Genomic DNA, 25898 nt, shown 5'->3' on the forward strand with positions numbered 1-25898 from the left:
TGGGGCTGGTAATTTGAGAAGTTAACTATATATTAGCCTTAGTGAGAAACTGTATTATATTTAACAGAGAAAGAAACTAAACAAATTATTCCTTCTCTTTAGCTACTTCCCCCACATGCACACTTTTAACCAGTTTTAGGATTTTATCAGTTAAACATTTTGCCACATGTTTGATCAGTTGGTGTCTTTATATAAGAATGGTACCATTTCGTGCTGAACAGTATTTTTGTCTCTGTGATGACTTGCCCTGAACTAAGAACACACTATTTTGTAGCAGGGAGATCCTAGAACTCCATGCTGAATATTTTTGTTTTTTAAAAGAAGATACATGAGTATTGGAGGAACACAGTATGTTAAACTTATCCTGAGGATAGATGTTAGGGTGTGTCTAAACCTTGTCTACATTTAGGGTACTTTGTAAATAAAGCCCATAATTGGTACACATGAGTAGTTAGAGCAGTTCTAATTGCATGAAACCTGTCTGAGAGGATTCATTCTGTTCTTGGTGGTTGAGAAGATTATAAGTGTAGGGTAGAGCTGTGTGTCATTTAGAAATGGTTTGCTAGGGTTCAGACATGCAGCTTTTCTGGTGAATGGAGATAGGGTAAGAGGAAAGGAGCTGGATTTTCCCTGGTTCTTGGGAAAGGAGAGGAGGGTAGAGATTCTGGCTCAGGATTGGGGGTTCTGGCTCAGGGTTTGGGCACTGGGAGCAGTGATGAAGCAGAGGGGGTGGCTGATGGTGTTTTGTGGCATGCAGCTGATAGGCCTTCATGGTGGGTATGTTGCCTGTGTAGATGGTGATCTTCAGTTACAGTCTTGACATGGAGGAAATCTCTTTAAGGTAAACATATGACAAAGAATTTCCAAATTTCACCTCCTGAGGTAGTCTTAAAGCTCTCATAACTAAATCTCTATATCTAGTAAGTGCTTAGAAATATTTGTTGAGTGAAAGAATGGATGCGATTTTTAAATGAAATAAGTCTCTATAAATTGATAACTGTTTCTAAAGCATCCTAATGAATCAAAGCTTTGGAGAACTAATTCTTTCCATTGTGAATGTAATAGAAAACTAAGTGATACATAGTAGTAAAGAACCTCAGTGAAAAGTCTTAATGCAAATATTATTTTAAAGGTCACATTTAATTTCCAGATTATTTCATGGATTGCCAGTGGAGGAGCTGGCTTATTTTTAGACTGTTTTTCCATGATGTAGTGTAATTGGCGAGTCATCTTCCGCACAGTATTTAATGAGTAAGTCATCTACTTTATGCTCAGTCTAGGCTGGGTGCTTGCTATCTGGGATGTCCCCAAGGAATATTGGTAGAAGTGAGGTTGCCATGTTTGACACAAGGGCCAGTAGCAGCTGTGTGGGGTATGATGACAAGAGACAAGAGAATCAAGGTTTAAATGTCCAAGGAGGTGAAACTGGAGGCGAGGCTTGAAAGATTTCAGATTTTGACAGCTAGAGAAAGAGAAAGGAAGGAATTGCTAGAGAATCTTCACTAACTTGGAGATTGGATAGTAAAGAGGGTGACTGACCGTGTTGGAGGTTGTCTGTTGTTAAAAGGTGAGAAATGACATGGTGTTGTGGGACCAGGCAGAGGAATGGGGATTTACTAAAATAAGTGGCAACAGGAAACCACTGCAGATTTCTGAAGAGAAGAGCGAAACTGCGGTTTAAAGAAGCTTGATTTGCTATGTTCATGAGTACTTCTCGTGACACTGGTATAATTCGTTGCTTATGTAGCCGTATACCAGATACTGCCTCCAGTAGGTTTTGCCTCCTGCCCTTTTTAGTGGATGAGCAGTGATGATTTAGTGATTGAGCCTTTCTAAATATCAAGTTTTGTCTTGAGTTTTATACCTCCGTGAGTTATAGAGTGCAAGTAGGTATTGTAATCTCCATTCTATAAGAAGAGAGATAATACTCAAGAATTCTTCAGCAGAATTCTAACCAAGTTGGAATCCGTCCAGGAATAGTAAGCCAGCTTTTCTCTTCCACTTACTACAGAACTTCCTAATGTGAAATGAATGGTCCATTTTGGAACAAAACACCTAAGCTAAATTTTCATTTTTGAGTTTGTATTCTTGATAATTGGATCTTAAAATGATAAAATATCAAGAATTCATTTGCCCCCTTAATTTTCAACTGATTTTTAAACAGTTTCTGTAAAATGTGATTTATATATCATATAATTCATCCATTTAAAAAGTGTCAAATTCAGTGGTTTTTTAGGATATTTGGAGTTGTGGAACCATCACTGCAATCTAATTTTAGAAATTTTTCATCACCTTCCTGAAAAACCTGTATTCATTAGCAGTCACCCCTGCCCTAACCTGTCATTCTCAACCCCTCCCAATGCTAGGCCATCACTAATCTAATTTTTGTCTCTGTAGTTCAGTTGGTATCTTTCTAAACTAGTATTCTGTAAAATGTTACTATGGATTTTGGTATCAGAAGGTGGTTCAGCCTCAGCTTGCCTAGTACTATGACCTTGAGAAAATTTCTTATGTACAGTCTGTCTCCATATCTGTAAAACATGGATAGTCATGTCTTCACAACTTATTGTGATGATTAAAGGATATTTGTGTAAAATGTATTAAGTGCTATATGAGTTAATTGTTCTACCAAAGATATGTAACTGCATTATTTTGTTAAATGGTCTCATTTTAATAATAAAAAGAGAGGTAAAATAATTCTTCAAAGCTTGGCCAAGTGATTCCGCACATTGGTAGGAAGACCAGCCAGTCACCCCAAGGTATGTTTATTTACTGGCCTTTTGCATATGTTGTTCTGTTGTCCATATAAAAGTATGCTCAGTACATGCTTGCTCAAGCAAGCGGGATTTTCTTTTAGCTATGAGATTGTAAATACGTCATACATAAAGAAGACATGAAGACAACTCTTGAAGACAGAGCTGAGGGCAGGAAGAACAGGCAACCAGAGTGTCTTTCAAACTGTAGCAATACCCTTTGGGCTGCACATTTTAGAACTCTTCATAAACAAGCATTGGATTCCCAAAGGCCCTGGGGAAGTGGGAATGCTGTACAGGCTGTGTGGGGTGGCCTGATTGAGTGTATTCTCCAGATAGCTGTTACTCACAGGCCACTTAATAACCACTGTTGTTTATTTCATTGTTAGATGGCCCAACTGTACAGCATCCCTCAATCTATGTAACAAAAACATTCTTACCATGTCTAAAAAGCAAATTTCTTCCTTACCAAGTCTGTCCCTCCGTTGTTTCCCTCCACTTGAGATGCATTATTGTGGGAAGCATTTGGGTACCAGTGATGAAAGAATCCAGCTGAGAATAAAACTCAGAGGGGCTGGAAAGGGGAAAAAAGAAATGCTAGTTAATGGAGTGTCCAGGTGGACCTATCGAGTAGGAGGCAGACCACTTGCTACACAACTTTGGATAACAGTCCTTTGTCAGGCATAGGGTTTTTTTGCAAATATTTTTTCCGAGTCTGTGGCTTGTCTTCTCATCCTTTTGGCAGTGTCTTTCACAGAGATGTTTTTAATTTTAATGCAGTCTGACTTATCAATTATTTCTCCTATGGATCATGTATTTGGTGTTGCATCTCAAAAGTCATTGTCATATCCAAGGTCATTGAGATTTTCCCCCGAGTTGACCTTCTAGGCATTTTATAGTTTTGCCTGTTACATGTAGGTCTGTGATCCATTTTGAGTTAATTTTTGTGAAGAGTTTTTAAGATCTGTGTCTGGATTCATTTTCTTTTTGCATGTGGTGCCCCATTGTTCCAGCACTGTTTGTTGAAAAGACAGTCCTTTCTCCATTGAATTGCCTTTGCTCCTTTGTCAGAGATCAGTTTCCTATATTTATGTGGGTCTTTTTCAGGTCCACAACCTTTCAGTGACTTACTGATGAAAAGAGGTGGCATTTTTCCCTGGGGCTGACTCCCCTGCTGGCCCATGGCAGGTTTTCTGAAGGCCACAGTTGGCCTGGAAAGTCAGGATGGCAGGGAGCTGGCATAGGGTCCCTGTGGGACTTGGTAGCTCTGGGGGGCTTCTGAGGAAGAGACTCATTGTTATTGGAGTGAATGTCAGAAGCTCTGCATTCATGGATTAATGAGTCCTTTCCTCCTTTCTCCTTTTGTGCATGATTCTCATTCCTAATGCACTCATTCTAACTGATGAGATAATTAGAGCAAATTTTGTATAACTAACTACTAGAACCAGGAATTTCACCGAGACAATTAGAATTGGTAATCCTTACCTTCAAATCTTCATTCTAGTGAAACCTAAAGTAAAGTTAGCATTGCTTTCAAGCAGAGCTTTTGTGCTTAAATTACCCCATTTCTCTTCCATATCTTCAGGCTGACCTCCATTCCAGATTTCCCATTTGGGGACTTGGATGGTTCTCCTGTGGAGATCAAGGTGAATTTAGTGATAGATTAGTGACTCTGGTGGGGGACATGTTTTCAGTAGAGTTCCACTCTTTTTTTCCTTCCCTGACAATATTTTCTAACTTTGTGGCTTCAGACTATCATTTTCATGTACATCAACCCTAATTTGTCTCTGTAGCTCTGTACTCCTTTTCTCTCCCAATTATTGTCCCATTGTTCCAGGTACCTGAAAGACATTTTCCCTTGACACATGCTGTCTGTATCTCAGACACCTCAGCGAGGTGACTGTGTTGTCAAGTCTCGTCAAAGGTTACAGTTTTGAAACCTTATAAATCTCTCCAGCCTTGCTCAGATCAGCTGTCTTGGCAGCATTCCGTCTGGCCTCCCCAGCCCTTCCTAGCCTACCATTCTAACAATCTCACTTCCGGCCTCCAAAAGTTTCAAGAGCTCCAAATTTTCAGGGAGAGTGCAGGCTTCCTAGGCTAGCACTCAGTGTCTTGAATTTCCTGGCTTTTATGTAACCGTCATTTTAATGCTAGCACATCCTCTCATGCTCTTCGCTACCTAAGCTGAGTGCTCTCCCTTCCCTCCATTTCCTATAAATATCTTGTACTTTTCCTCTTTTATGTCTTTGTTCTCAGACTTCTAAGCCAGTGGTCCTCAAACTTAGAAAGTTATCAGACCCCACATGGAGACCTTGTTGCAGCAGGGAACACTGGGCCCAAGTCCCAGAGTTTCTGATTCATTAGGTCTGGGGTGGGGCCTGAGAATTTGTATTCCTAACAGGTGTCCAGGAGATGCTGCCAGCCCCAGGGACTGCACCTTGAGAACCACTCTTGCAAGCGGTTTTCTCATGCTAATACATTTTGGTTAAAGGAAACATCTGATTCATAAGGAGGCCATTGGTTATTCAGATATGTGCATTGGATTTTACGTACAGTAGTGCTAGAATTGTGTTTTGAGCATAAATAGATTCTGAGCTCTTCCTTGGTGCCAGTTGACAGGCCCTTTGTTCATAAAACTACTGATGAATTGAGGGTTATACTTCTGTTTCCTCTCTGCATGTTGGATGAGGACACTTAACCATATTTAGCTGTGAGCCACTGGCTACACTCTGTCATTACAGACTAACAGGCCCTACAGCCAGTCAACTGCCAATTAACAAACTACAGGCTTGTAGTCTGCAGGCAGTTTTGCCAAGGGATGCCAGCATCTCTGTTGTTCCCACAGTTACCAGGTCCAGGCCATTGTCTTGTAGCTTTGTGACTCCACCCTTCTAAAGACTCAGGTGTCCCCAGTTGTACTGGTGAAAGGTTTTGCATTTTAGTGTTACGTTTAAATGTAGGAATAAAAAATGTAGGATTTATTCTTTTGTCTGATTCACAATGGAATTGTCAGCCACCTGTACCATTAGTGGTAGCAGGGAAAGGAGGGATGAGGAATCACTGTGGCCATGGATACATGTCATCTGTCCAGGTCTGTAGCCTACTAGAGGTACTTGATTTGAGTACCTTCAAATTTGCAGGGTTATGGGATGTCCAAGGATGACTGTGATTTGAGTAGGGCATCTGGAACTTTTTAGAAGATAATCAATACCTAATAGATTTTTTACCTAATAGAATTTTCACTTCTCATTGCACTTGCATTTTGCTGGTGTAGACTGCAGCCCCTTGAGCATAGAGCTGTGTGTGTTGCACGTGGTTTAGCCTCACTCATAAGGGCCTCTAATGTAATGGACCTTTGTGACGGATTCTAAAGTAAAAATGTGCAGAGTGCTTTCTGACTGGTGAATGTACCTATGATACATTTTATTTGGGTATATTTTCATGTTTTCCTTACATACCTGTAGGCTTTTGATATCTGACATAAAACTTTCCAAGGAAATATCTCAAGATTCCAGGCTTTTTCCTACAGTTTATCTTACAAGTGTTATCACATCCCATAGGTAAGTGATGAAGTCTGCCTTGCCAGTGCTTTGGGAAAGCACCTTGCCCACTGTTTTGGGACTTGAACTTTGTGATTGTTTAGAAAACCAGCTTTGAATTGTTTGTTGTTGCATTTTAGTCAGTCTCTGTACATTCTTCACTTTGCTTCATAAACTTTGATAAGTTAGCACTGGGATATCCCTTTCTGCCTAGGTATATTTATTCTTTAAAAAATGTACATTGAGGAAGGGAAAGTAATCTTTAGGAAAATTACAGTGTGGTGAGCATACTGATGATCACTGAGACCATCCTAAATCTGATTTAATATTTGATTCACAAGATATCTCAGAGTCTTATAGGATCCATGTACTGAGAAGAATCTTCATTTTTTTTCTCCATATTGAAGAAATGAATTTAGTTTGTTTTAATTTAATAGGGTTTTGGATAGAGTTTAACATAGGTAATCTATATGTATATGTATTAGGGTAGAGACATAATAGGAAGTGTGATGTTGGGAGACAGAGAACTGAAAACCTGGGGCCCTCGCAACAGTTGCTTCAATAACTATAGTACAGAATGTGTGGCCTTTATGTCTGTGTCTCAGTTTTCCCTGACTTCAGTTTTACCTGCATTACACATAGTTTGGGAAAGACTAGGAAGGCTGGGTAGATAACTGCAGTAAAGAAATTTAGTACAATTGTAATGTAATGGCGTGCCTCCTGGGGGTGGGAGGTGAAGGATTCAGAGATAGGCAGTGGAGTGATCAAGGACCAGGAAGTTGTGGAATTAAGAGTTCTACAGCCAGTTGACATAGCTGCCTTGTTACTCAACAGAAGTTTCATATTGTTCATGAAAAATATGCCACCCAGAAGACCTGGGGCTTGAGTCTTGCTCCCTTCCTGCCCCATACACCACACATCAGCTGTGTGATCATGGGCAGGACCTTAGACGAAGTCCTTTTCCCATCTGTAAAATGTTGATGATGACCACTGCCTGATCTTCCTCACGTGGGCACAGCAAGCACTCACTGGGATGGTGTGAAAGCCTGTCATAGATGTCAAGCAGCAAACTGAAAGGTCTGGTGGTTATTCATGATTATTATACTTGCTTGATTTTCTCGTGGGCTTCTTAGATGCTTCTTGTAAAGGCAGAATTTTAATTTAAAAATGCGTATTATGTAAGAATATTGGAGTTCACTTTGAGAATTCATGAACTTAAACACTTAAACTCTCTCAGGCTTTTAAATGTTTCTTGATTATTTCAGAGCATTTGATTTGTCCTAATGCTATGGAGTTATAAAACCATTAATGGTATGATAGCTCTGGAAACAAGCAGTAATTCATTTGAATTCATTAGAATAATAAAGTATATTGTGCAGAGGGTTTCAGGCATTCTGTTCATAACTATCGAAATGTGGATTACAACAAATTTTATTTGGATATGTTTTCATGTCTAAAGAGGATCTTATAATAACTCTTGTGTGTATTAGTTTTATGTGAAATACAGCTAGCAAGTATATATACATAAAAAGATTTTGATGATTATATTTAGTTTCTCTGAAATTGGTCTATTTTATAAACCATTTTTTATTAAGTAAATATTTTGTATTTATTTTATCATTAATTTAATTAGTTATAATTAAGTCTTCTGACCTTATAATTTAAGAAGCATGGGCCCTGTTTTCATGCTTTAATTTTATTGTAAGCATCTATATTTAGGGAGGGGTGTGGTTATGTGTTTGTATTTGTATGTTCAAGCATATCTTTTTATTTTATTTTTTGAGACAGAGTCGCACTCTGTTGCCCAGGCTGGAGTGCAGTGGCACGATCTTGGCTCTTTCCGACCTCTGCCTCCTGGGCTCACGTGATTCTCCTGCCTCAGCCTCCCAAGTAGCTGGGATTACAGGTGCCCCCCACCACACCTGGCTAATTTTTGTATTTTTAGTAGAGATGGGGTTTCAACATGTTGGTCAGGCTGGTCTTGAACTCCTGATCTCAAGTGATCCATCTGCCTCAGCTTCCCAAAGTGCTGGGATTACAGGCGTGAGCCACCGTGCCTGGCCTATTTTCTTTATTTTTAAAAGTTTACAAAGTGATAGTTTATTAGTAAGCTTTCATAGCAGTAACAGTTTCTATTCAAATGTAGTCAAAACCTGACTTCAAGAATTCTGGTAGCAAAAAGGGAAGATTTCTTACCTCTCAATTGCTGTTTAAACAGAAAGTGGCATCTTATAAAAGTCTTAATTTTGGCATGTTTTGTCATTAAAAAGTTTTTTTTAATTTCAATAGCTTTAGGGATACATGGTTTTTGGTTATATGGATTAGTTGTATGTGATGAAGTCTAGGATTTTGGTGCATTTATCACCTGAATAGTGTCCATTGTACGTAATAGGTAGTTTTTCATCCCTCACCCTCCTTTCTTCCCCAGTCTCAGTCTCCAGTGTCCACCTTACCATTTTGTATGCCTTTGCACTCCTGTAGCTTAGCTCCCGCTTAAGAGTAAGAACATGTGGTATTTGGTTTTCGATTCCTGAGTACTTCACTTAGAATAGTGGTCCCCAGTTCCATCCAAGTTGCTGCAAAAGACATTATTTTGCTCTTGTTCTGCCATTTTTAATCTGATTAAGAATCACAAGAATAATTTAGTTGTCATAGATATTTTTTCCTAAACTTACTTTTATCATAAACACCTAATTACCCATATTCTGAGAGGTGGAGTGTAGTAACATCTGTTGAGCACCTATCATGTGCCAGGCACTGTTACACAATGTGCAGGCAGTTATTATAACTCCCATAGATTGCACTGGTTTTATCCTCACTTTTTAGAAGAGAAAACTCCTTCAGAGTGTTGCTGTCATTCGAACCCCGGTCTTCTGCACACTAGAAGGTCCATATTTTCTCTCATGCTTTTTTATAGAGGCATAATCATTGGCTCTTTATCCTAGTGTATGGCAGTAAAACTTATTCGTGGGTTTTAGCATCAGTAAACTTAAAGGAGAATTGCCTCAATTTTCTTTGCCCTCTGTTACAAAGTTATAGGAGGGTTAAGCTAGGTACACCCTCTGTTTCCAGCAATGCCTGTGGGTTTTTCCTCTCTTCCTCAGAAGTTCTTAATTACGGTTGGCACATGTTGTGGTGAAAGAATATACCTTGTGGGGGTGGAAAATGAAATGTTGACTATAATGAGTAAGATTGTTGGCCAACCTAAAGAGTTGGTTTAGACAAAAGTGGGGAACAGCTTGAACGAATCTGCTTTTCATAGATAGTTTTAACACATAACCAAAACCTGTCAGACATACCAATCAACTGTCAGTTGCTAACATGATGGTTTTAGTGTCTTGTGGTGGATCCCCAAAGCTCTGTCTGTATTTGCCAGACAGGTATGGAAGTTGGAGTGATGTATGTGGTCAAAGAGGAACAAAAACTTGCCCTAAGTGAAAACCTGTAAGTGGAGCTCTTGGTTGGAGTTCTTGATTTATAGGTAGAAATAAATATCACAGAAACAGTTAGTGCCACCCTTTATTGTATCTGTAGCTCTGGAGAGTGTGGACTGATTAAATACTGTAAATTGAGCATGGGTGTGCTGAACTCAAAGCTGATTAGCACAGCCCTGTCTAGGACATAACTCAGGCCACCATTTTAGAGATATGGGTCTTTAGTCCTAAGAGAAACTAGGGGAAGAGTTAATTCATTCGGTAAACATGTATTGCTTCATTACAGGTAGGGGAACAGGTAGAGAGGGAACTGTTCATCCATTTGGGGTAGGAAGATGGAAGCCAGAGTGCAATGCAGGTGAGCAGCGTGAAGAGTAAGGAAAAGTCACTGGGTGTCAGGGAAGGAAAATTTCACATGGCTGCTGCTTGGATAAGAATGGTAGATAAGAGTGATAGAATGTAGAATGCTCACTGCTTCCTCCTGCTCCTCCTCCTTGTTTTTGTTGTTGTTGTTGTTGTTGTTGGAGACAGGGTCTTGCTCTTCTGCCCAGGCTGGAGTACAGTGGCACAATATGGCTCACTGCAGCCTTGAACTCCCAGGCTCAAGTGATCATCGTCTCAGCCTCCCGAGTAGCTAGGACTGCAGGTGCACACCACTATGTCTGGCTAATTTTAAAAATGTTTTGTAGAGACAGAGTCTCACTATGTTGCTCAGGCTGGTGTTGAACTCCTGGCCTCAAGTGATCCTTCTGCCTCGGCCTTCCAAACTGTTGGGATTACAGGTGTGAGCCACTGCTCCTGGCCTCTTCCTTCTTCTTATACTCTCAGCCTAGACATCCTTTCCTCCATGAAATGCCTTCCCTGACCCACTCTGCAGTTCTGGCTTAGGTCCCCTTACTGGGCTGTTGTAGAGTACAGTACACCACATTTAGCAGAGCATCTACCTCCTGGATTATCACAGCTCTTATCTCTCTCCTACCTGACTGTAAGCTCCTATAAGAGCAAGAGCCTTGTACAAACAGTGCCCAGTACATAGTAGAAATATTTGCTAAATGAATTAAAATGAAGCTATAAAAGTTGGAGTCCAGTTATTGAGAGCCCTGTAGATGATATTTATTGAGTGCTTACTGTGTTTTAGGCACTGTAAAGGTACTTGGCATGTATTAACTCATTTAATTTTTCAATAACCTATAAAGTAGGTGCTATTATTATTCCATTTTCTAGATGAACCTGAGGCACGGGAAGCTGGGTGTCTTCTCAAAGGTCATTCACTTTGCTCCCTGCCTCTGGCTTCCATCCTGCTGGGAAATTTAGACTGGCTCCTGGTGGTGGTGGGGACTGTTAGTGCTATAAGGAGCCAGGAGGTGTGAGCAGGTGTGCTTTCTGGGAAAGGAGTCCTGACCTTATGTGTAGATGGACTACAGGAAGGGGAATTGCCTGAGGCAATTCAGAGTCACCCCTGAAATGGCAATGCAAAACATACTCATGTGATTTGTTGATCTAACACACAGGGTGCTCACTAGGTGCTAGGCACTGTTGAAAGTGCCTTACAAATGTTAACTGACTTAATGCTTTTGGCAGCCACGTGAGGTAGACACTATCACTATTCTCTCCATTTTATGGATAATGAACCTGAGGTTCAGAGAGGTCCCACAGCTGGTAAGTGGCAGGGCCAGGGAAGTCTGGTCCCAGGGTTTCAGTGACTGTCCCAAGCTCTGCTTAGTCTTCCTGTACAAAAGGAAGGATGACTAAGTCTCCAGTGATGTTTCTGTTCCAGATAGTACAGGATCAAAGTGATATTTTGGAGACAGATCCTTCCATTTTCAAAAGCATCTGCCTTAAAGACTTTTGTCTAGAAATATTTATATGATTGTATCACATTTAAGATATGCTTGGCTTAGAGCAGGCAAACAAACAAACAAAAACCAAAGACACAGGTCCTGCCCTTGGTGAACTCATACTCTGCTAAGGGAAGATAGAGAAGTTTGTAGGTTTACAAAGAAAAAAATAATTTCAGTGGAGAAAGGCAAATGAAAAAAATAAAACAAGCCAATGTGCATTCCACTGTGATAGCCACTAGTTGCATGTGCTCGTTGAGTACTTGAACTACGGTCAGTCCAGATTGGGAAAGTAATGCTGTAAGGGTGAAATACACACTGGAACTCAGACTTAGTATGAAAAAAATGTATAAAATATCTGATTAATAAATTTTACATTGATTATATCTTAAAGAATGTTTATTTTAAGATATAATCAAAATGTAACCCAAATGTACATTGGGTTAAATAGAGTAAATTATTAAAATGAATGCTAAGTGAAATAGCTAGGCATAAAAGGACAATATTGTGCTATTGCCCTTATGAGGTAACTGGAATAGTTAAGTTCATGGAGGCAGAAAGAAGAATGGTGGGTGCCAGGGGGAAGGGAGAATTGGGAGTTACTGTTTAGTGGGCAGAGTTTCTGTTTGGGATGATGAAAGGTCTAGAGATGGATGTGGTAATGGTTGCACAACAGTGTGACTATACTGAATGCCACTGAACTATACACTTGAAACTAGTTAAAATGGTCAATCTTAGGTGCATTTTACTATGACTTTAAAAAGCCAAAAAATATGTGTCACACTTAAAAAAAAATACGACTACTAAAAAATTTTAAATTGCACTTGTGGCTTGCATTATAGTTCTGTTGGACTGTGCTGGGTTAGAGAGTAATAGGTAAGATGGTCAGGAAAGGCCCTATTGGAGAGGGTCACATTTTTGACCTATGAAACGAGAAGGAACTGACCACACAAAAGGCGTGAGGGAGGAGTTTCAGGCAGAGGAAGAGCCACTGCAAAGTCCCTGGAGTGGGAAAAGTTTGTATACTTGGGGAGGTGGGATGAAATTAGGATGAAAGAGGCAGGGCCCCGATCACCAGGGTCTTAAGGGCCATGGCGTGGTGAACAGTTTGAATACTACCGCTCTGCATGGAACTTGAAAATAGAAACAAAGCCATAAAAAACTCAAATCTCCATACAGATTAAACCATGTGGAATTGCTGATATTTCTGACCTATTTATATGATTCAACCTAATCTTGTGTTTGTGGTTCTGGGGTTTGATCCTTTCCCTAGTGATGTGTCTGGTTGGCTAGCAGAGAATGCACTGCCTTGATTTCTAATTATTTGCTAATTAGTGGGTACCTCAAAAGACAGCACCCCCTCTTGCTGGCTTACATACCACTGTGCCTGACAAAAAATTTATGGTGAAATGGAAGGAAACCTAGCTGCTTACAAACTAAAACTGTCACAAGTAATAAAAAATCCTGCAGACAGTACCTGGAACATTTTCTATTTCATAAACCTCGTCTTTGTCAGCTTGGTGGCTTTTGGAACCCAGAGGGAGCAATAATAGTATCATTAGCACCTTTGGATCCTGGCACTATCAAGTCACTGGGAGTATTTATTATTATTGCACAGGTAGACTTTTCTTTCTGGGAAGGTCTTGGCTCAGGACAAGTAAATTGAAGGGTTGGCTTTCTCAGTAGGGAAGGGTTGCTAGGAAGGTAAATTGGGGTTTGTTTATCCTTCTATTAAAGGCCATCAGTGCTGGCTCAAGCAGTCTTGTGGAGACTGCTGCCACCCCGTTTTGTTTCCTGAGTCCACCTCGGTGGCCTCATTGTGTGTTACTGCTGCTTTTCCTGGAGCAGGGGGTCTGGGACAATGAGAGGCAACCCTGCAGGAGGTGCTGCAGAATGAATCATTTTCTTAATGGTTTTTGACTCCAGAACCCCTGGTGGAAAATGTTTGTTCATATTTAAGGGGAAGATGGTTAATACCTAAAAATCTTTCATTTTATGGAAACATCTTTTTGGGCTTTGAAACATCTCTGGCCACCTGCTGAGGACCAGTGAGCCCGGCCAGCGGTAATGCCTGTTGCCTGTGCACTGCTCTTCTGTGGAGGAGTTCTGTGCCACATTTGAACTCCCCAGTCAGATGGTTCTAGTGGTGTCTCAGGTGTGAAGAAGAGAGGTGCCTGAGTTTGGTTCTCCCAGCTGGGCCAAGTTTAAAAGTTGACTGGGTACTTTGTGCTCCCTTGGGATGAACAGGTATTTCCTCATAATCTAGGTGTTGTGTAAGCTAATTTGCTAAAAACAACAAAGGCCCCATGTTATGTAATTATTGATAGCTGAGCCACAAACCAGAAATCTATGCCCAGAAACCATCCCACAATTTCCAGATTTCCAGCTCTGTACATATGGTGGTCCATTACTATAGGATCACTGTTGGTGTCATCTTTGTTTATTTGCTGTGCAATTTTCAACTGCTGTAAGTCATTAACTATGTTAGTTGAATACTTTCTAACCTCAAGGAATTCCTTATTGCAGTAGGTTTATATGAAGGTTGGGTTAGTTTTAGGCTTAGCTGCAGAGTCTTTGTTTATTTTTCAGTCCTAATCAGCTTCGTTTGTATATTTTGTTTTGTTCATGACAGGATTGGCCAGATTGTTATGACCACCAGCTTAGTTATGACACAGACTAGGAAAGCTGTGGGACTCCCCGGAGGTGACTTGAGCTCCAGGAATAGGCACTTAATGTGATGCCTTGCCTGCCTCAAAGAGTAGATGCATCTGCATAAATATAAAAAATTACTTGTGTTCTTGTTTTTTGTTTTGCTTTTTACAGTCTACTTGAACTATTTCACTTTTTTTTTCTCTTTCATCTTCACATGAGATTTGGGAGATGAGCACAATTATTATCTCATTTTATAGACAGAAAAACTCAACCTCAGAGTTTCAGTCCAGGTGTCTGAACTGACTTCAGGATGCTTCCCCCAACAACCATGTTGCCTGACCTTCTGGCAAGTTTCCAAGAGTGCCACAAATAGCCAGTCATTCAACAGAAGCAGAGACAACAGTCCTCTATTGAAGGTCGTTTTTCTTTCTTTCATTCATAACTCCCACCAGCATGTCCTGCCCCTCATTCTTCCAGCTAATCATGTCTCAGATACGACTTGCTGTTTGAGCCCACATGTACTTCCTGTATGGCAGTTGTCAATGAAGGACTCTATCCCTCAGCCAGAACCCCAAATCAGAAACCTAGGTTCCGTGCTTATACTCCGTGTGTGGGTGATGAAGGGTCCATGGGGTCACTAAGGCTCAGTTTCCACAGCTATACAGTGGGGTAATACCCGCAGCATTGGATGCTGGGAGGATTTTGAGGTCTTATCCATGTAAAGTGATAACAGCGCCTGACACACAATTGCTCTATGAGGACAGCAGTGACTATTGTCATTTAAAAAATAAATCATTACATCCTCTCACTCACCCTTCATTCAATCAGTTGACGAGATCAGGAGATTTTACTTACTTTAATACCAGTGACTCTGCCCTGGCCTTCCAATCCTTCTGGTTTGGCACTTCTTACATAATTCCTCCCGTAATTGGATGCATCATGCTGCCTCCAGTCAAGCCCCTCTAATCTTGTCATCTGTACTACATCCAGCCTGATCTTTCCAAACACACAATTTGGACCTTCTCCTTGAAAATCCCTCATTTGCTTACAGAATAAATATAAATCCCCTAGTTTCTCACCAAAGATTCTTCATGATCTGACTCTCTTCTTCGCCTTATTTCATCTATCTCGAACACACGCCCTCCCCACCATCATGCGGAACTAAAACTCCTCTCTTTTCTCATCCTGTCTTGGTCCCCTAAATGCCTGCATTCTTTGTACCTCATTTGACCCTATTTTCCCCCTGCCCTCCACACCACCTCGCCTCTGCATAGCTAGCACCAACTCACCTTTAGCTTTGGAACTTAGCACCATGGACACACCCTGCACAGTGCTCAGTAAATACGTGAATTAACTCTTGGTATAAGTGGATACAGTAGCCAGCATCTTTAGCCTTGGTATTGGGCAGGGGGGTCTCTCAAGTCTCCAGCTTTTCCAAGGGGTTGGCAAGTCTGGACACAGACTAGATCTTCATGGGGAGACCCTGAGATGGCAGCAGAGCCACCTGAAGACCTGGAGTCTGCACTTGGAACCTGAGAAAGGAAGAGAGATGAGATCAGAGTCACCAAAACACCTGCTTTATCAGCAGCAAAAAAAGCTTACCTGTGGTTGATCTGAATTCAAATATATGCCTGCAGCAGCTGTCCCATCAGAAATTTAGAGCTGCCATTGTTTAGAATTTAAACCACAATTGCTTCCTAAATATTCTCTGCAGAAGTAACTGCCCTTCCCCACCAAGCAGCAACCAGGCAAGATTGGTTATCTGTGGTTACCAGGTACAAAATCTCCAATAGCTGAAAAGTAACAGCCAGGCCTGCTATCTGTGTGGTCTGCAGGACCTTGTTCTCTGTGGTAGGAATTATCTCTGTTCACAGTCATTTGACTGCTTTCTACTGAAAGTGTTGAGGTGCTAGGCTTGTCTTTGTTCTGGGAGAAAGACATTTGATGCCTCTCATCTTTATGTTTTACGTCTTTGGTAAACGGAAGAACTATGGAAAAATGTATTGCATTTTCTGTAGGTTCTAGACCAGTGGTCCCCAACCTTTTTGGCACTAGGGACTGGTTTTGTGGAAGACAGTTTTTCCATGGACCGAGGGCAAGGGTGGGAGATGGTTTCGGGATGATTCAAGCACATTACATTTATCATTAGATTCTCATAAGGAGTGCGCAACCTAGATTCCCTGCATGTGCGGTTCACAATAGGGTTCACAGTCCTATGAGAATCTAATGGCACCACTGATCTCACAGGAGGCAGAACTCAGGCTGTAATGCTCACTGGCCACTCACCTCTGCTCTGTGGCCTGGTTCCTAACAGGCCACGATGGGTATCAGTCTGTGGCCTGGGGGTTGGGAGCCCTGTTCTAGACAACCGGAAATATAAGCCTTTCTCCTTCATGAAAACTGTAGAGATGCAAAGCCTTCTAAATATGTTTCCTGAGTGAACACTGGCATCTCTTTGACTTCAGTGCTCAGATACACAGGTAACAAGTGGAAAACCTGAAAGAACCATAATATCCACCTGGTGGGTGTCTAAGAAGTACCTGTAATTGCAAAGCTGCAGGGTGGGGTTGGGGGGAGGGTTTCTAAGATTCAGGTGACTCTATGTTTGTTTTAGTCAACTTTTCACTGAAGTATATAACACAATCAGAAAAGTACACAAATCATAAGTGTACAGCTTGAATTTTCAAGTCATCCTTTTAATATATTAATATACAGTACATGACTTAATTTATGTATTGATGTCACCAACAATTTCTTCTTTAATTAAATTAAAGGGTTGGTGAGGATGGGGATAGGAGCCAAGTTCTGAGTTCTGTTCTGTTGACATAACTGTTTAATCATTTCCCCTCACTCACTTGTTCCAGGAGGCAGGGTTTTGTTTTCCTATGGGTAGTATCTGAGCCACTTACAGCCTGAAATGTTTACTCTGATTCTATTTCTTTAGCTATTTGCATACAGACATGAATTCCATTAAAAATACACAAATAGAAAAATGATTTCTGTTCTGCATGTCAGATATTGTTTGCCCAACGAAAGGGCACCAAAGAGTTTGCTCTGCAAGTAGTTCTGATATGGAAGTTTCGTGCCTTGACTAGACTTGTTTTCTGCCCTTATGCCTCTCTTACCTACTTTTCTGTCTTCACCCTGTTGTCAAAGAAACCTTTTCCCTTTAGGGCCCTAGCTTATCTGGGAAGTTCATAGCCATCTTTTCTCCTAGAAGATGATCTGGTTGCCACCCTCTCCAATCCCCACACACAAACATATCATGCAGTCTTTTGTTGGCCCAATTTGTTTCACACAACTAACCACAGGCAGATATAATTTTTAGTAAAGATGAGCTCATTCTTGTACCTGGTATAAAGACAGCACTTTCTGGTCCCATTAGTGGTTAATACCAGCCCTGGTGTCACCTGAAGTTTTCTCAGCTGGAGTTACCCTACTGCCCTCCACTTTTAAATTATGAATTCTCACACATACAGAAAAGTTTAAAGCATAGGACAATGTTCTCCTCCTACATTTAATGATTGGTAGTGTTTTTACCAGATTTGCTTTATTATTCTCTTTAAATACGGATTTTTGTTGTTTTTTAGTAGTACCATTGATAGTAAATTTCGCTCATCAGGATACTTCACTCCTGAGGACTTCCCCTGGGAAAAAGGAGAAAACACAATCTCACCTAAGACAATTATGATAAATATATAGTATTTCCTAATATCCAGTCCATATTTAGATTTCTCAGTTGTCCCAAGAATGTCTTGAGATCTAGTAGACTTTTTAATCCTCTGCAGTTGATTAACACATCAAAGAAATCCCAGTGATTGTACTGGCTAAGCGGATGCAACAGCGCTGCAACTCGTTATTTAATACTTGTACACAAATGAGCCGCTTTCCTAGAAAAGACTGCACTTCCCGTATCTGTTGCCAGCATCTTACTTTCTTGCTTGATGTAACGGTGTAGGCAAGAGTGAATGAATGAGAATGAATGTATATACCCATTACAACTCTAAATGGGCTACTTATAACTTGTAGAAGTCCAGAAAGGTGTCATTTATTTGTCGAAGCTAATTGAGTCTGATGCCAGAGAGGTGAGGCAGCTAGGTACACACATCACTAGCAAACAAGAGCCATCTCTTGTGTGATTTGTCCAAATCCTGGTTTCACTGTAGAAGAAACGGTTGGTCAGGGAAGAATATATGAGCAGGCCTCAGGAGTTCTCCAGGTATTTGTATTTTACTATTTTTTTGGTAGAGTATAAGATTTATAGAATAATCAAGCAGAATAATCGAGAATATGGTATATGTGTTCCATATACCTGCCATCCATTCCCCCATTTTGCTTCTTACTGTATACTTGCATATCTTGTATTAGTGTGGTACATTTACTCTAATTAATGAACCAACATTGATACATTATTATTAGCTGTAGTCAATAGTTTACATTAAGCTTTACACCTCGTGTTATACACTTACATGAGTTTTGACAAATGCATAATGTCATGTATCCACTATTATATTATCATACAGAATAGTTTCACTGCCCTAAAAATACCCTATGCTCTACCTATTTATTCACCCCTTCTTCCCCTGAACCCCTGGCAACTACTCATCTTTGTACTGTGTCTATAATTTTGCCTTTCCATTATGTTATATACCTGGAATCATACAGTATAGAGCCTCTTCAGATTGGCTTCTTTCACTTAGCAATGTGCATTTTAAGTTTCTTCGTGTCTTAATTTATTTATTTGAGACAAAGTCTCGCTCTGTCACCAGGCTGGAGTGCCATGTTGTGATCTTGGCTCACTGCAACCTCCGACTCCCTAGTTCAAGTGATTCTCCTGCCTCAGCCTCCCGAGTAGCTGGGATTACAGGCATGTGCCACCACGTGCAGCTAATTTTTGTATTTTTAGTAGAGACGGGATTTCAGTACATTGGCTAGGATGGTCTTGATGTCCTGACTTTGTGATCTGCCCAACTCGGCCTCCCAAAGTGCTGGGATTACAGGTGTGAGCCACTGCACCTGGCCTCCTTCATGTATGTTGATAGCTCATATATAACATTCCATTGTATGGCTGTACCATAGTTTGTCTATCAATTCATGAAGCTTATTGTTTTACTTTTAAACAAATAATAGGACATTTCAGCACATAGCAGTTATTTGATAAATAGTCATTAAATGACCTAGTTAGATGGACTCCTTAATTTTTCTGCCAGGCATATAGCGCCACGGGAGAGTTGTGATGGAAAAGGCAATTATGTTGTTAGGCTCTGACTTCTGCTAATGTGCAGTTAATGTTTAAGGAGAGAGCATGTAACCCTGCAGTGGCTTAGCCCAGCAAAGGTAGGTGGCTTTGATGTGTCCAGGCTTCCAACAGCAGTTTCTTAAATTCTCTTTAGAACTGCCCTGTCCAGTTTGCTAGCCACTAGAAAAGTCTGGAAAAATAGCCACATGTGTCTATTTGAACTTAAATTGATTGAAAAGTAAACAAGATGAAGAATTCAGCACCTTGGTTGTACTAACCACGTATCAGCTATTCAATAGCCATATGTGGCTATTTGCTATTATTTTGGACCGTGCATATGTAGAACATTTCCATTATCACAGATTTTATTAGACAGCCCTAATTCAAATGAAAGCATTCAGAGAGAAGGACGGGATTGAAATTAGTTGACCAGGCTGATTCTGGTTTCTCTTTAGTGCTTAGCTCTTTTGTGCCACAGTTTTACAATGGAAGAGATGAAGCTCAGAAGTCTGTTTGCTGAAGAACAGTTGCTTAAGATGACTTTGGGGATAAAAAGACTGCCAGGCCAGTGAAGCTGTGAAATGCACCCTGTGTGACAACCCCAGGCAGCATGGCTTGACAATGGTTTAGGCCCTTGATCAGCTAGTGTTAAGGAGTTTTATAGAACTCTCCTGTTTTAAAAAAAAGAAAGAAAAAGCAGGGGCCTTCTCTAATTTCAGGGGATGATAGGGTGGGTGTGGAAAGGGAGTTAAACTTCCCAACTAATAAATTTGCAAATTATATACCCATTCCCTCAGTAAACTCCTGTGGTTGTTGGATAGCGGGAATGTGAAACCTGATTGCCTATTGGATACTTGGCCACAGAAATTGTAGCTCACTCCCTTGAAACTGAAATTGCTCTTATTTGGTAGCAAAGCAAATAGTAGTTAAGTTTTTTTGTTTTTTATGTTTTTTTTTTTGTTTGTTTGCCAGCAGTTTAGATTTGATCAGATCTAATTTCATTCACATGGTAGGTGCCACGCTGACAATAAAGCATTATGGGCTGTCAGTCTACTTAGATTTCAGTTCTGTGTTTGTTTTGTGTATGGCACTTTAATAAAGTCTTAATTTTTTTTCCTTCTAAACGGAAGTACAGATAACAGAGTAGATTACATTCTGCTTTCCTTTAATGTCTAATCTGGAAATTGGCTGTTGATGCTAGTGAGGGTTTTTAATATAATTCTTAAATGAAAATGCCAAACTGCTTTGTCTGCACATTGTAGCTTTAAATATTGACTTTGTGCCTTTTGAAATGCTTGAGTTTCTAAGAGGCCTAGCATGAAAAGGCAAACTTGACAAAGTAATATATCTACTATAATTCCTGTGAAAAGACTTAAAATATTCTGGTATTTGGAAGTTCAGTCAGGATGTGACCACTTGGAATCATGACTGTCTATAAACACAGGCTTAGAATTGATAGTTTTCTCTAAGAATAGGCACAGAGAAAATAGTATATTATCTTGCAAATTAAAAATTGGAAATGCCAGATCTCAAATGAAGACAGATTTTCCCCCTCAGTCTTTAAGCTATTGTCATCTGCTAAAGAACTCTTATAAGAGTTGCAGAGTTTTAATCAGTATTTAACAATTATTGAATTCGTTCAACTGGCATTTATCTTAAACAAACATGTTGTCCCTTACATGAAAGGCAGGATAACAGATAGCTTGCTTATATCTGCTACATTTTTTCTGTAATTTTTGAAGGTAACATTTTAATTTAGATACTGTTTCATGTTAGCAAAGTCTAGAAAAATTGATTATGGTTTCTTAGCATGTGGGATTGTTTTCTTAAAAGCCATGAGAGGGAAAAGAATCAGTATTAGGGCTTTCCAAATAGCAGCTTTTTACAGAGCCCCCCAGCACGATTGATTACAGCTGCTTTTTTAAAGGATTTAAAAAGAACAATCTGTATTAAAACCATCATTCTTTGGTATGAGCTTGAACAGCTCCAAATGGGTTTCCATGGGGGCTGCCCTGCAATGTGACCACTTGAAGGGATTGTGGTCATCACCGGTGGGCCAGGGCAGTGAGGCAGGGGAAAGGCTCTTAGGTGAGGCATTGCTGGCACGCATGCCAAAGAGGTTACCGTGGCAGCTGCAATCACTCAGCCGCATTCTTCAGCCTCCAAAGCAGGAGAGGCAAGAAGCGTGTCATTTTTCTACAGGCAGAGTGTAAGGTTAAGCAGCAGGAAGGGAGAGTCAGAGGATGTCTTTGTTCGAGAGCATTGGCCAAAGCCAGGTATGTCCAGTCAAAGGGATAAGGCAACCAATAGCTCCCAAACCTCCATATCTTCAGCTGTTGCTTGAGGCTACCGAGGAGTGGACATGTCTTCATTTGGCATCTTACATGTGAGGGTCATGACTACAGGCTCATCTCATACCATTTAAATAATAAACTCCATTCTGTGAGCAGAGGCCCTGTCTGGAAGCAAGTGTGCCTGGAGCAGTTAAAGCTATTGAGTATTAGAAACTGGTTCCAATCCAAGACATGTGACGGGGCCCAAGCGAGGGACCATTAATATGGACTGGGCTCCCAGAGTTTAACTCAGTAACTGTGTGTGCTCTAGAAAATTCAGATGTAACAGGTAGTCCAGGTGCTTTCATACTAAAAGAGGGGATGGGGCGCTCATTGCCATTGGCTGCTTTACAGAAGGCATTTGCAGGAATGGGGAGCCCCATTAATTTGGGAAGAATTGATCCTGGAGAGTATGGGGATTTTTATAAAATAGTGTTGAGTTTAGCATCACTTTTTAGTTAGCACCCCGGGTGCCAAATCCCACAGGGGCCTCTGTAGTACGGCTTGCCTCAGAACTAGTAGAATCAGCTTTTTTATCATTACTGGACTAACCTGGAAAAAAAAAATTTCTGAGATGATCTATTTTTAATTCCTGTTTTGCTTTTCTTCATCTTCCGTATTTTTAGAAGATAAAATGTTCTATCTCTTATGAAATGGTACTTACACATGTGTGTTCCAGCTGAGACTTAATTGTCACTAGTGAATTACTATGAATCAGCCTCATTCGGGGGCAGAAAATAATAATGATACGTGTTCTTGTTTTCAATGTATTCTCAAAAGTGCTTCTTAAATATTATTTTTTTAATTAAGCATGTAATTTTACCATTTTGCAAGTTTGCTTTTACCTTTCATCCTCTGCAACCCTGATATCATAAGGATAACAGTACTATATGAGGGCCGGGCATGGTGGCTCATGCCTGTAATCCCAGCACTTTGGGAGGCCGAAGCGGGTGGATCACTTGAGATCAGAAGTTCGAGACCAGCCTGGCCAACATGGTGAAACCCCATCTCTACTAAAAATACAAAAATTAACTGGATGTGGTGGCATATGCTATAATCCCAGCTACTCGGGAGGGAGGCTGAGCCAGGAGAACCTGGGAGGCAGAGGTTGCAGTGAGCCGAGTATGCAGCACTGCACTCCAGCCCGGGCAACAGAGCGAGACTCCGTCTCCCCCCTCAAAAAAAGAGTACTATATGATTCAGCAGAATGCTGAAATGTCTTCATACATAGATTCTGATGGAGGTAGGTAAGAAAGACAGAAGGCAGCATGAGACTGGATTAGGTTACCTTTTGGATTTTTGAGAGTGTTGGCTACAGTCAGTTTGTACAGCTGATAAAGTATTTGTCATTGGTGAAAAAAATATTACTGTCCACAGGTTTCCATTTCCCCTCATTTGACAACAACCTGAATGTCTTCTTCAGATAAAATATTCATATACAGCACTTCAGCACACCAACAGGAGTTCTTTCTAAAATGTGTTTGCTTTAAGATGGCACTGGTCACGTGGTCATCAATATAATTTGCGTGAAGCATGTCAGTTTGACTGGGAGCTAATGCTTCTGCCCCAACTGCCATGGTGCAGCTTGGGGAAGACTTCATTTCCTGGAGAATTTCATGAAGTGTCTGTGATGGATTTCATAATAGACTCTAATATCTTTAAATATTTTTCTGGTTCTTCTGTCAAGGAAACCATTTCTTTAAAAGTTGCTTGGTTGGCCATTATCATTTATTTTACTTGGTTAAAAAGTTTGGCCAAGAACAGTTCCTTTATATACAAAAATAAATACAGAACCTGGGGCTCTGAGTCTTCGGCAGAATCAGGCTATTTTCCCAGTAGATATCAGGAATATGAATAATCTCTTTGGCACACACAGTACAGCTGCTCTGGTGACTTGGTGCTAGGTATTCAAAGCCCCACCATTCCAAACAGTTTCTTTTAACTTTGGCTTTGAAATCAATGGTCTCATTGCCTTTAGATTTATCCCTTCTGTTTTAGCTTTGTTGCTTTTGTTTAGATTTTTAAATTTTTAAGAGATTCTTTGAAAGTCCTGACACATTTTCAGGCTCCCAGTATAAGGAATGCAAGTGTCATTTTCTTCATTTAAAAAGTTCTCCTAGATCAGGTCACTGTGTCCACTTACTGGCTTTCCTGTAATCAGCAAAAGGAGAGTCTCCTGTTACAAACAGGTGAGGTAGGTGCAATAGAACAGATGCTGAAAACCAGGAGCAGTAGCGAACATCTGCTGAGCTCACTGGCATGTCAGCCCTGCAGGTGTGTCAGAGGCACGGGGCTCAAGTGCAGGCATCAGCCTCCTCTGGCTGGGGCTAAGCTGGAAGGGAGCTTGCATGCTGGGAAACTGAGCAAGCTGTCCTTAACTTGAAGTGGCTTCCTCTACTTGAAATAACCCAGGAGCAAGGAGGAGCTAACAAGACAGGTTATTAGACCCAGGAATTTTTAAAACCTGAAATTTTGCAACTAAATATCCATTTTATTAGACACTTTGCCTTTATAACGGCAGATGAAATGGATCAGAAGTGGCCCAAGCACTGTTCTTTGAGTTGGCATTTTTCTGAAGTGTGATTTTTTTTTTTTTATATATATACTTACATACTTGCATAATCTTTGCTTTCTTCTTTTTTAATAAAAATATTTTGTAGAGATGAGGTCTCACTATGTTGCCCAGGCTGGTCTTGAACTCCTGATCTCAAGCAATCCTCCAGCCTTGGCCTCCCAAAATGCTGGGATTATAAGAATGAGTCACTGTACCCAGCTCATGACACTTGCTCTCTCTCTATGTGTGTGTGTGTGTGTGTGTGTGTGTGTGTATTTATAGATTTATATATATATACAGATTTACATAGATATATATATATTTGTGTGTGTGTGTGTGTGTGTGTGTGTGTGTGTCTTATGTTTGGATGTATTTGCTGTTAATTTATTAATTTTCCAAAGTTTATTTGTACTGTTGATGTCTAAAAGCTGGTTCCTAGTCATTTGTGTCTGTGACTTATTGGTCTTGTGCCTTCTGTGCTTTTAGCAACATTGTAGTGCAAAAAAATCTAACTGTAATATCAATTAGGAAAAAAATTTCACATAAATCCACCACTCTAACCAGTTACCTTTATTCTTCATTTTCCATTCCCTTTTCAATGCTTGGCCAAATGTATATGAAATTGCAATATAAGAAAAAATTAATGTATGCTTTTTAAAGCACACAAACGCTTTTACTTATTACTATGTGGTATATGATTTTTAATGGCTATATTGAGAAAACTGCTATATCATGCTGGGGTATTATGTACCAGACAAAATACCCCCCTATAGTTGGCATTGAGCTTGTCTCCCTGATTTATCTTTAACGCATTAGTAAACACCCTTACTTTTATTTCATTAGGATAATTCCTGGGGAGAAGAAACATCTGGTCAAATGGTATAAAAGATTTCAGAGCTTCTTAAAACACATTGCCAATGTGATTTCCAAAGGGTCTGTACCAATTTCTGTTAGTTGGCATCTTTTTAATAGCCAAGGCTTCTTTTTACAGGCCAACAGTAGTGTTTTCCATATTCCTATTGACATTCAGACTCAGTTCTAGCTCAGACCTCTGAAACACAGGCTCGCTTGGAAATACTGTCTACTGACTGTGGCGAGTCCCAGAACTCAGATTCTTTCTCCAGCCTGAGCTAAAGCCTGGAAAGGTGTGGTCTGCCCTTCAGACCCAAGGTCTTTCCCATTTTTCTGTCCTGTAAGCTTTCTGTGGCATTTTGTCAGCCCCTGTATAGGGAGGAGAATATATGTAGTTATGCCTTGGGGCCTAGAATTGTAGCAGTTGAAAAACCCTTAAAGTGAATTATTAAATCTAAACCAGAGCCTGTTGGCTTCCTGTGCTTGACTTGGACTCTGTTCCATTATGGTAGTTTTTACAAAACACTTCTGAATACGAAATAAATTCCAAATATCTTTTTTCCCCCTTCTCCTGCCAAACTCCACCAGGAAACAGAATCTCATTACTTCAGTTAGAATTTATTAATGCTGACCCTCTCCAGCACTTGGAACTTTTCAGGTTAGGCTCATACGGCTTCTATTTTTAGTCTAGTCTAAACTGTGGT

General features: G+C 40.4%; 1 protein-coding gene across 1 annotated transcript in view; it reads left to right on the forward strand.

Annotated features, from left to right (window-relative positions):
* Positions 1–25898, forward strand: part of SDC2 (syndecan 2) — a 115626-nt gene that overhangs the window by 62396 nt on the left and 27332 nt on the right. The window lies entirely within an intron of this gene.

Source organism: Aotus nancymaae, unplaced genomic scaffold, assembly GCF_030222135.1.
Source record: "Aotus nancymaae isolate 86718 unplaced genomic scaffold, 86718_ANA_hifiasm-v0.15.2.pri h1tg000036l, whole genome shotgun sequence".
NCBI lineage: Eukaryota > Metazoa > Chordata > Mammalia > Primates > Aotidae > Aotus > Aotus nancymaae.